The sequence below is a fragment of the Bos indicus genome, chromosome 11 (genome assembly GCF_029378745.1).
Source record: "Bos indicus isolate NIAB-ARS_2022 breed Sahiwal x Tharparkar chromosome 11, NIAB-ARS_B.indTharparkar_mat_pri_1.0, whole genome shotgun sequence".
Classification (NCBI taxonomy): Eukaryota; Metazoa; Chordata; class Mammalia; order Artiodactyla; family Bovidae; genus Bos; species Bos indicus.
The window spans coordinates 6,974,889-6,983,652 of record NC_091770.1 but is presented as its reverse complement, the minus strand read 5'-3'; positions in this window follow the sequence as shown (position 1 = coordinate 6,983,652).

Here is an 8,764-nt window from a genome sequence, read left to right as displayed (position 1 = left end):
GTTGTGTCTGACTGTTTGTGACCCCATGGACTGTAGCCCTCCAGGCTCCTCTGTCCATGGTATTCTCAGGCAAGAATACTGGAGTGGGTTGCCATTTCCTTCTCCAGGGGATCTTCCTGACCCAGGGATCGAACCCAGGTCTCCTGAATTGCAGGTAGATTCTTTACTCTCTGAGCAATGAGGGAATTCCCATAGGATGCTAGGCAACCATGAAAACTGGTGGGTGGGGAATATAGTTAATAATCCTGTGTTGTATGTTTGAAAGGTGCCAAGAGAAGAGATCTTGAAAATTCTCATTACAAGAAGAAAAATGGTAACCACGTATGATGAGGGATGTTAACCAGACTTATTGTGGGGACCATGTCACAACAATACAAGTATCAAATCATCATGTTGTATACCTGAAACTAGTATAGTTGTATGTCAATTGTATCTCAGCAAAAACCATGTGCTGCTGCTGCTAGGTCGCTTCAGTCGTGTCCGACTCTGTGCGACCCCATAGACGGAAGCCCACCAGCCTCCCCCGTCCCTGGGATTCTCCAGGCAAGAACACTGGAGTGGGTTGCCCTTTCCTTCTCCAATGCATGAAAGTGAAACGTGAAAGGGAAGTCGCTCAGTCGTGTCCGACTCTTAGCGACCCCATGGACTGTAGCCTACCAGGCTCCTCCGTCCATGGGAGTTTCAGGGCAAGACTACTGGAGTGGGTTGCCATTTCCTTCTCCAATGCATGAAAGTGAAAAGTGAAAGGGAAGTCGCTCAGTCGTGTCCGACTCTTAGCGACCCCATGGACTGCAGCCTACCAGGCTCCTCCGTCCATGGGATTTTCCAGGCAAGAGTACTGGAGTGGGGTGCCATTCTCAACAAAACCATGTAGTTCCATCTTATTGGATGGTACTTATGTCCATGATATGCTGGCATGCTGATATCTTAGTCTGTTATTGGGGAGCAATTAGGTACAGATTATGAGATCAGATCTATGTAAATATTCATATATACACCAACATATTAATAAATATTTTTTAATAATTTCATGTTTTTACAAATTTTTCCAGTGGGCAAATAATCAGGAAAAGGAAAAGCGCCTTATATTTTTTGAAAATAAAAGAAAACCACACGCCTTTTCCCTTAGCTAGGAAAACAAATCTTCTTCTTTTTTCATAGGCAAATTTGCTCAAGTGTCTGAGAGTTAGTTGTTTTTTTTTAATCTCCTTTTAACCTACTGGAATGTTCAAACTTATTTTGGATAAAAGTTCACACACATACAAAAATAGAGAGAATAATACCATGGGCCCCCAGGAACATCATTCACGGTCATCTTTTTCTGCCCATTCTCTAGACGCTTCCTTCTCTCTCTATGCTGAATTATTTTAAGGCTAATCTCTGACATCCTAGCATTTCATCCATAAATGCTTCATTATATCCCATCCAAAACACAAGGACTCTTTTGGAAACATAACAATGCTATTATTTTTTTAATTTAAATTTATTTATTTTAATTGGAGGCTAATTACTTTACAATATTGTATCGGTTTTGCCATACATCAACATGAATCTGCCACGGGTATACACGTGTTCCCCATCCTGAACCCTCCCCGTACCATCCCTCTGGGTCATCCCAGTGTACCAGCCCCAAGCATCCTGTATCCTGCATCGAACCTGGACTGGCGATTCATTTTTATATGATATTATACATGTAACAATGCTATTATTATCACATCAAGACGTTGAAGGGCAAAGCTACAGTATCATTAAACACTTAGTAAGGCAATGGCACCCCACTCCAGCACTCTTGCCTGGAAAATCCCATGGACGGAGGAGTTTGATGGGCCGCAGTCCATGGGGTCGCTAAGAGTCGGACACGACTGAGCGACTTCCCTTTCAATTTTCACTTTCATGCATTGGAGAAGGAAATGGCAACCCACTCCAGTGTTCTTGCCTGGAGAATCCCAGGGACGGGGGAGCCTGGTGGGCTTCCGTCTATGGGGTTGCACAGAGTCGGACACGACTGAATCAACTTAGCAGCAGCAGCAGCAGCAGCAATGCATTTCCCTAGGGCCATTTCTTGCAACTGCTTACTCCTGGGTGACCTCTTATATCCTTAACTTCTTCATTTTTAAAGTGGAGAGAATATAAGGTCACTGACAGTGCTAAATGAGAGATTATATGAAAGAGGTTAGTATAGGAGTCTGGCACATTGTAAGCATCCTAAACTAGTAGCGACGGGTGACTTGCCACATTTTCCACTTTCTCTTCTACTAGGCTTTTGTAGGCACTGGCCCTTATTTTATGAATTTCCTATTCATATCTTCTGGCTCTTTTTCTAATGGGCATTAAGAATAGCAACGCTTATCTTTCTTATGCTTGCTCACATTTTTTTTTTTAGTTTATGCTTTTCTATTTTACTTACAATTATGTGGGAAAATACATCCTTCCTTTCCTTTGTTTGCATCCAATATAATATATATATTTTTATATATGTGTTTTGTGTTTTTATTTGGCTCATATCAACTTTGAGAATCACTCACTAAATGAGCCCCATAATCTATTTTCACTAAACAAGCAAAAATATTGGGTTGGTCAAAAGCTCACTCATGTTTTTTCTGTAAGATGTTACGGAAAACGTCGAACAAACATCTTAGCCAACCCAATATAATCACTCACTGAATTCATGAGCTTATTTTTTATATATGTAAAATCAGGTTTTTCATAAGGTGGAACTACTCTGAACTAAGTTATATACAGTAGTCTTGGGTAAACTATATTCACAGTAATACTGATTACCAGTTGTGTGTAGGACTTCCAGTCCTGTCCACATATGGCACTTAATATTTTCCACTCCCTATCAAGAAAGTATTACCGTCACCTGGATTCTAGAGATGGCTCACTGGGCTAATGGAACAGAGAGACTAGCCACCTTGAACCCAGGTTCTCTGCTTCCCAAGCCCCTCTAACACCAGACCAAGCCTCCTTCCTCACTTGCAAAGTGGAAATCCTTAGGGTGCCACCTCACAGAGATGATGATGAACCATTATGTACAAAGCATGTAGAAAAATGTCTGAAATGTTGTGAGTGAATGTCTGAAATGTTACTTATCACTGTTATCATTAGTGTGACAACAAAATTAATAACTGCAAAATAATAGCTATAGTAAAAATGATATTACAGTGAAAATAATATGAATTATTATTGGTGTTGTTTAGTCACTGAGTCATGTCCGACTCTCTTGTGACCCTATGGACTGTAGCCCACCATGCTCCTCTGTCCATGAGATTTCCCAGGCAAGAATACTGGAGTGGGTTGCCATGCCCTCTCCAGGGGATCTTTCTGACCCAGAGATGGAACCTGCGCCTTATGCATTGGCGGGTGGATTCTTTATCAGCTGAGCTACCAGGGAAGCCCATGAATTATTGTAACAATATAAGAATAATAAAAGCCAGTGTTCACTGAGGTCTCACTAGGCACCACGAAGTACTTTACTGGCTGGTTGTCCTGCAATATTCATACTTTTTTTTTTCTTTATAGAGGAAGAAACTAAAACAGAATATGTGACTTGCTTTGAGGGACTAAGAAGTCACAGATTTAGCAAATGAACTCAATTAGCACGTGGCGGAGTGTGGCTGGAATCCAGGCAGTATGGTGGCGGGGCAATCTTTCAGGAACCACCGCCTCAGACCCCTGCCTTGTGGGCATAAAAGCACAGCCTCCTGGTCCCCATCACAACTCGTGGACAGATGGCTGCAGGCTTGGAAGCCCAAGGGTTAGAAACTCAGTGACAGGCTTAGAAAATGGCCCTCTCTCAACCTTTCCCACAGCCTAAGAAGGAGGAGACAAGATGGCCTTAAGGTGGAGACCCCGACAGGCTGCGCGGGCACCTGCGAGGGTAAGGATGCTGCGTTGTCAGTCCGGGATTCTACAGGCTCCCACGCAAGGGGCGCATTTACTCGGATTTGCCAGCAGAGGGCGCTGTAGCGCCGCGGGGAGACCTTTGATGGCTCCAAGATGGGGCGTTAACTTCGGTTCCCCCTGTCTCAAGAGAGGAAATGCTTTTCTCTTTCACAAGATCCTTCACCCACGGGGCTACTTTCTTTCCCTCTTGATGTCATCCTGTTACACAGGCAGGAAGTTCTGTTGGCTCAAGACTTGGCTGTAGGGAAGACTTCTGCTGCCCTGCAGGCACAGAACAACAAAGCCCTTTGACCCAGAAGTTATGCAACCCAAGAGAAGCCAGACTCACCACTTTATACAGCTTGTTGATGGGGGTTAAAGAGGAGAGTGAAAAAGCTGGCTTAAAACTCAACATTCAAAAAATGAAGATCATGGCATCCAGTCCCATAACTTCATGGCAAATAGGGGGAGAAGGTGGAAACGGACAAATTTTACTTTTTTAGTCCCCAGAATCACTGCGGACAGTGGCTGGAAAGTGAAAATGTTAGCTGCACAGTCGTGTCTGACTCTTTGTGGCCCCATGAACTGTAGCCTTGCCAGGCTCCTCTGTCCATAGGTTTGCCCAGGCAAGAATACTGCAGTGGGTTGCCATGCCCTGACCCAAGGATCAAACTCGCACCTCCTGCATTGGCAGGCAAATTCTTTACTGTATGAGCCGCCGGAAAAGCCTTGCAGATGGTGACTGCAGCCGTGAAATTAAAAGTCACTTGCTCCTTGGAAGAAAAGCTATAATAAACCTTGACAACGTATTAGAAAGCAGAGATGTGACTTTGCCAACAAAGGTCCGTATAATCAAAGCTATGGTGTTTCCAGTAGTCATGTATGGATGTGAGAGTTAGATCATAAAGAAGGCTGAGCACCAAAGAATTGATGCTTTAGAGCTGCGATGCTGGAGAAGACTCTTGAGAGTACCTTGGACAGCAAGATCAAACCAGTCAATCCTAAAGGAAACCAACCCTGAATATTCATTGGAAGGACTGGTGCTGAAGCTGAAGCTTCAGTACTTTGGCGGCCTGATGCAAAGAGCTAACTCACTGGAAAAGACCCTGATGCTGGGAAAGATTGAGGGCAGGTAGAGAAGGGGATGACAGAGGATGAGATGGTTGGATGGTATCACCGACTCAATGGTCATGAGTTTGAGCAAGCTCTGGGAGATAGTGAAGGACAGGGAAGCCTGGTATGCTGCAGTCCATGAGGTCTCAAAGAGTCGGGCACAACTGAGTGACTGAACAACAGCAACACAGTATTTAATTGTGGACAGAGGTGGGTCGGGGTACACAGTCTTCAGGCACAGGCTTTGAGTCCACCGGGACCACTGGCTCTCACCCCATCCAGCTCTCCTCTGTGGCAGAGCTCAGGTGGATCTAGGAATCCCACCCCTAACCCCTCCTGCATCAGGAAACTGGAGGCAGGCAGGGAAGAAGAGGCAGAGCAAACTACAGCACGAGCCGCCCCGTGAGACATTTTAGTGCCACTGTTTCAGCTGACGTGAGTGCAGCCCTGTCCCCCATGGCCCCAGTCTGCACCTGTATTCAGAAAAGATGCGCTTTCTCCGCTTCCCAGGGGCTGGGAGGCGGGGGCTGGGCAGCCTCCTGATAAAGACAAGAAAACCACCTGAGGGCCAGTCCTCTGATGACATCTCCCCGTGGATTCCATTGTCCTGCTCTCCCTTCTCCTTCAGGAAAGTTGCTGAGGTCCTTGCAGATCAACATCTGCTGTGTTCCTAGGAACAGTCAGATCAGAGCATCAGAGGTGGGGTGTGGCAGTTGTTAATAAGAGAGCCTCTGATCAAGATAGCGTAAAATGCAAACCCTCCCAAAGCAGTTGAGAAAGGCGGGAAAACCAAACAACCATTTGCCATATTAAAGCAGCTTGTTTATATCCTGCCAAAGTAGCAAAAAGCTAATTTTTGTGTTTTGTCAGACTCTTCCTGAAAGGCGTGGGGTGGGTCTGACTGCTTGATGCCCAAAAGCCAATAAACAGGCCAGGTTGGTGGAAAGGAAAGTTTGCTTTAATTCAGATGCCAGCAACTTGGGGGTAAGGGCAGACATCTGTCCAAAAGCCAACTTCCCCCACAGAACTTTTATAGGTTGGGGGAGGGGTGGGCTACATGCAGAACAGCAGTCAGCTTCAGATTGTCACTGGTGGCCTGACCAGTGTCGTCTTGATTGTTTTAGATACAGTTAATCTTCAGTTCCGGGGCTTGTTTGTTCCGATTTGTCTGAGGCCAGTTCTTGGATTTGTGGCAGCTTATGTCCTCTGTACAATCTTTGCATTATGTAGTTAACTTCTCCCATCTGCTGTTTTAGTATCTATAAGACAGCTCACAGGATACAGCTGAGAATATTATCTACAGCCCTTGACAAGAAACTAAAGACCCTTGACTGCGCTTAACGACTACATCATTATTATCCGGTCTCCTCTGACTGTTTCCCTTTGTTTCTGCTTTTCTCATTCCTCTGATTAAACTCACTCTTTGACTAAAGTTTTCCACGGACAGAGGGGAGGCAGAGGACCTGCTGGGGGAAGGACCATAACGTCCTGCTCTGTTTCAAGAGTTTGAATCAATGGTAGACCAGAACCAACAGATTATTTAGGGAAAAGCAGACACATTCCTGAAAAACCTACCTAAACAGATTGGCAAACGTGCGGGTTTTGGAATCTGTGTTTCCCTTTACAACTCACAGGCAGGAACTGTACTGGCTTTCTCGGTTTTGTGGATTTGATTTCAAAAATAAGAAGAATAAAAGAGCCTCTGGGGAGAGGTGACTCACGAGGGCAAGAGCCAGGGCTCAAGGTCTGCTTCCACCTTCCTCTAGGAGGAAGAAGAGGAGCGTGAGGTTTCAGTTTGACTGCAACAAACACCAGCGTCCCTTAGGAGCTGCCTGGGCTTGGCAGCGGAAGAGGCACAGAGGCACAGAGTTTCCATCCTCCGCCGCTCAAGGGCCCCAGGAGAATTCCGTTCAAGACGTGTGGTCTCCAGGGCTTCGTCCCAATGTCCTATGAGGGCTCCCCAACCCCCATCATTTATTCCAGATGTTGTGGGCTCGTCATCTGTAGAGAAGTCTCTAAGAAGGAAACCAAGGAGGAATTTTCCACTCTCTGAACTTTGCACACACACACACACACCCCTGGATAAATCAACCACAGGAGTGAGCGTGGATGGAAAGTTTATAACTGTGAAGGGGGATGGGGCGCTGGGGAAAGGTCAGCTGCCTGGGGCCAGCAGGAAGCCTCTGAGTCACTGTGGGGGCCAGGGGGATGGAGGGGTGCCAGGAGGCACTGAGGAACCGGCCCCGCCACCCACTCCCTGTTGGTCAGACAGCTCCTCATCGGACCTCGGAGCGTGCCAAGCACTTTCACGTGTGTATCTGCATCTCAGTCTCTTGGGGAAAGACCAGCCCTCTCTGGACCCTTTGTTTGACATGACTCAGCCTTGAGGCTGCCCTTTCTCAGGGACAGATGCATGGTGTTCGAGGGGAGAGACCAAAGGAAGTGGGTTTTGTGGGCGACTCAGTCATTACAGGAATGAACCAGAAGCTAGAGGGGCGTAGCACCTGCATGTCACCTTGACTGACTTCTTCACCTCTCACTGTAAGGGAGCAAGACCCGTGGGGCCTTCCGCTGCATCCTCTGCTTGACCTCCTCGCTGAAGCACCTGGATGACAGTAGTTGGTGCACATTTCCTGAGGTTTTTTGGTAGATCAAATAAAAAGCCTCCCTTTTCAACAAATGGAAAATGTTAACTACTTGACAATCATGAGCACACAGCCCCAGGCCTCTTGGAGCCTAAGGACTGATAATGTTTTGTTTTTAAATATTTATTTTTCTGCTCCAGGTTTTAAGTTGCAGTGGCACATGGACTCCAGTTCCCTGACCAGGGATTGAACCCGGGCCCCCTGCCCTGGGACTGGTGATGCGTGTCCCTATGACATCACCTGCTGCCTCACCATCAGCCGATCAGAATCATGCTCGAGCTGATCACAGATCTGTGGCCCTCCTCTCTCATCAGGCTTTTAAAAGGGTTTTGTTGAAACCCTCGGGGAGTTCGGGGCTTCCTGGGGCACGAGCCACCCATTCTCCTCGCATGGCCCCGAAAGAAACCTTCCTCTGGCCCCGCCTCCGATGTTTCAGTTTGTTTGACCTCGCTGTGCACCGGGCACATGACCTTGTGTTAACATCACCCCGACCTCCAGGCCGGCTTCTGTCCCCTGAGGTTCGCCCAGGTGACATGGGACCCACCCCCAAGAACAGGGGACACAGCTCCTTTCACCTCACCAAGCCCAGCCGCTGAAATCAGTGAATGAACCAGTGGTGGCCTTTGGCTCTCCTACATCCTGCCTTTTTGTCCATTTCCTTGACACTTAAACCTTCTGTTTTATGCACATTGAGCGTGAGCCCTTGTCAGCTGAGTTGCTTCTCTGGTGGCTCAGTATTAAAGAATCCAGAAGCAATGCAGGGTTCAATCCCTGAGTCAGGGAGAACCCCTAAAGTAGGAAATGGGAATCTGCTTTATTCTTACCAGGGAAATCCCATGGACCGAGGAGCCTGGTGGCTACAGTCCATGGGATCGCAGAGTCAACACGATTGAGCGACTACATACATACACCCGCACGCACGCCTTGTCGGCTGACAAATGAATATTCTCAGCTCTTTACCAGCCAACCTACATTTCAGTGGCAAAGCCAGTCTAACTGAATTATTTGTCTTTTCACCTTATTGCTTTCCTACGATTTCATTAAAATTTGAGTGGAAATTAAAAATGAAGGTGCTGAAATAGAGAATGATTTGACAATTCTTGGGTATTCACAATGGCAAA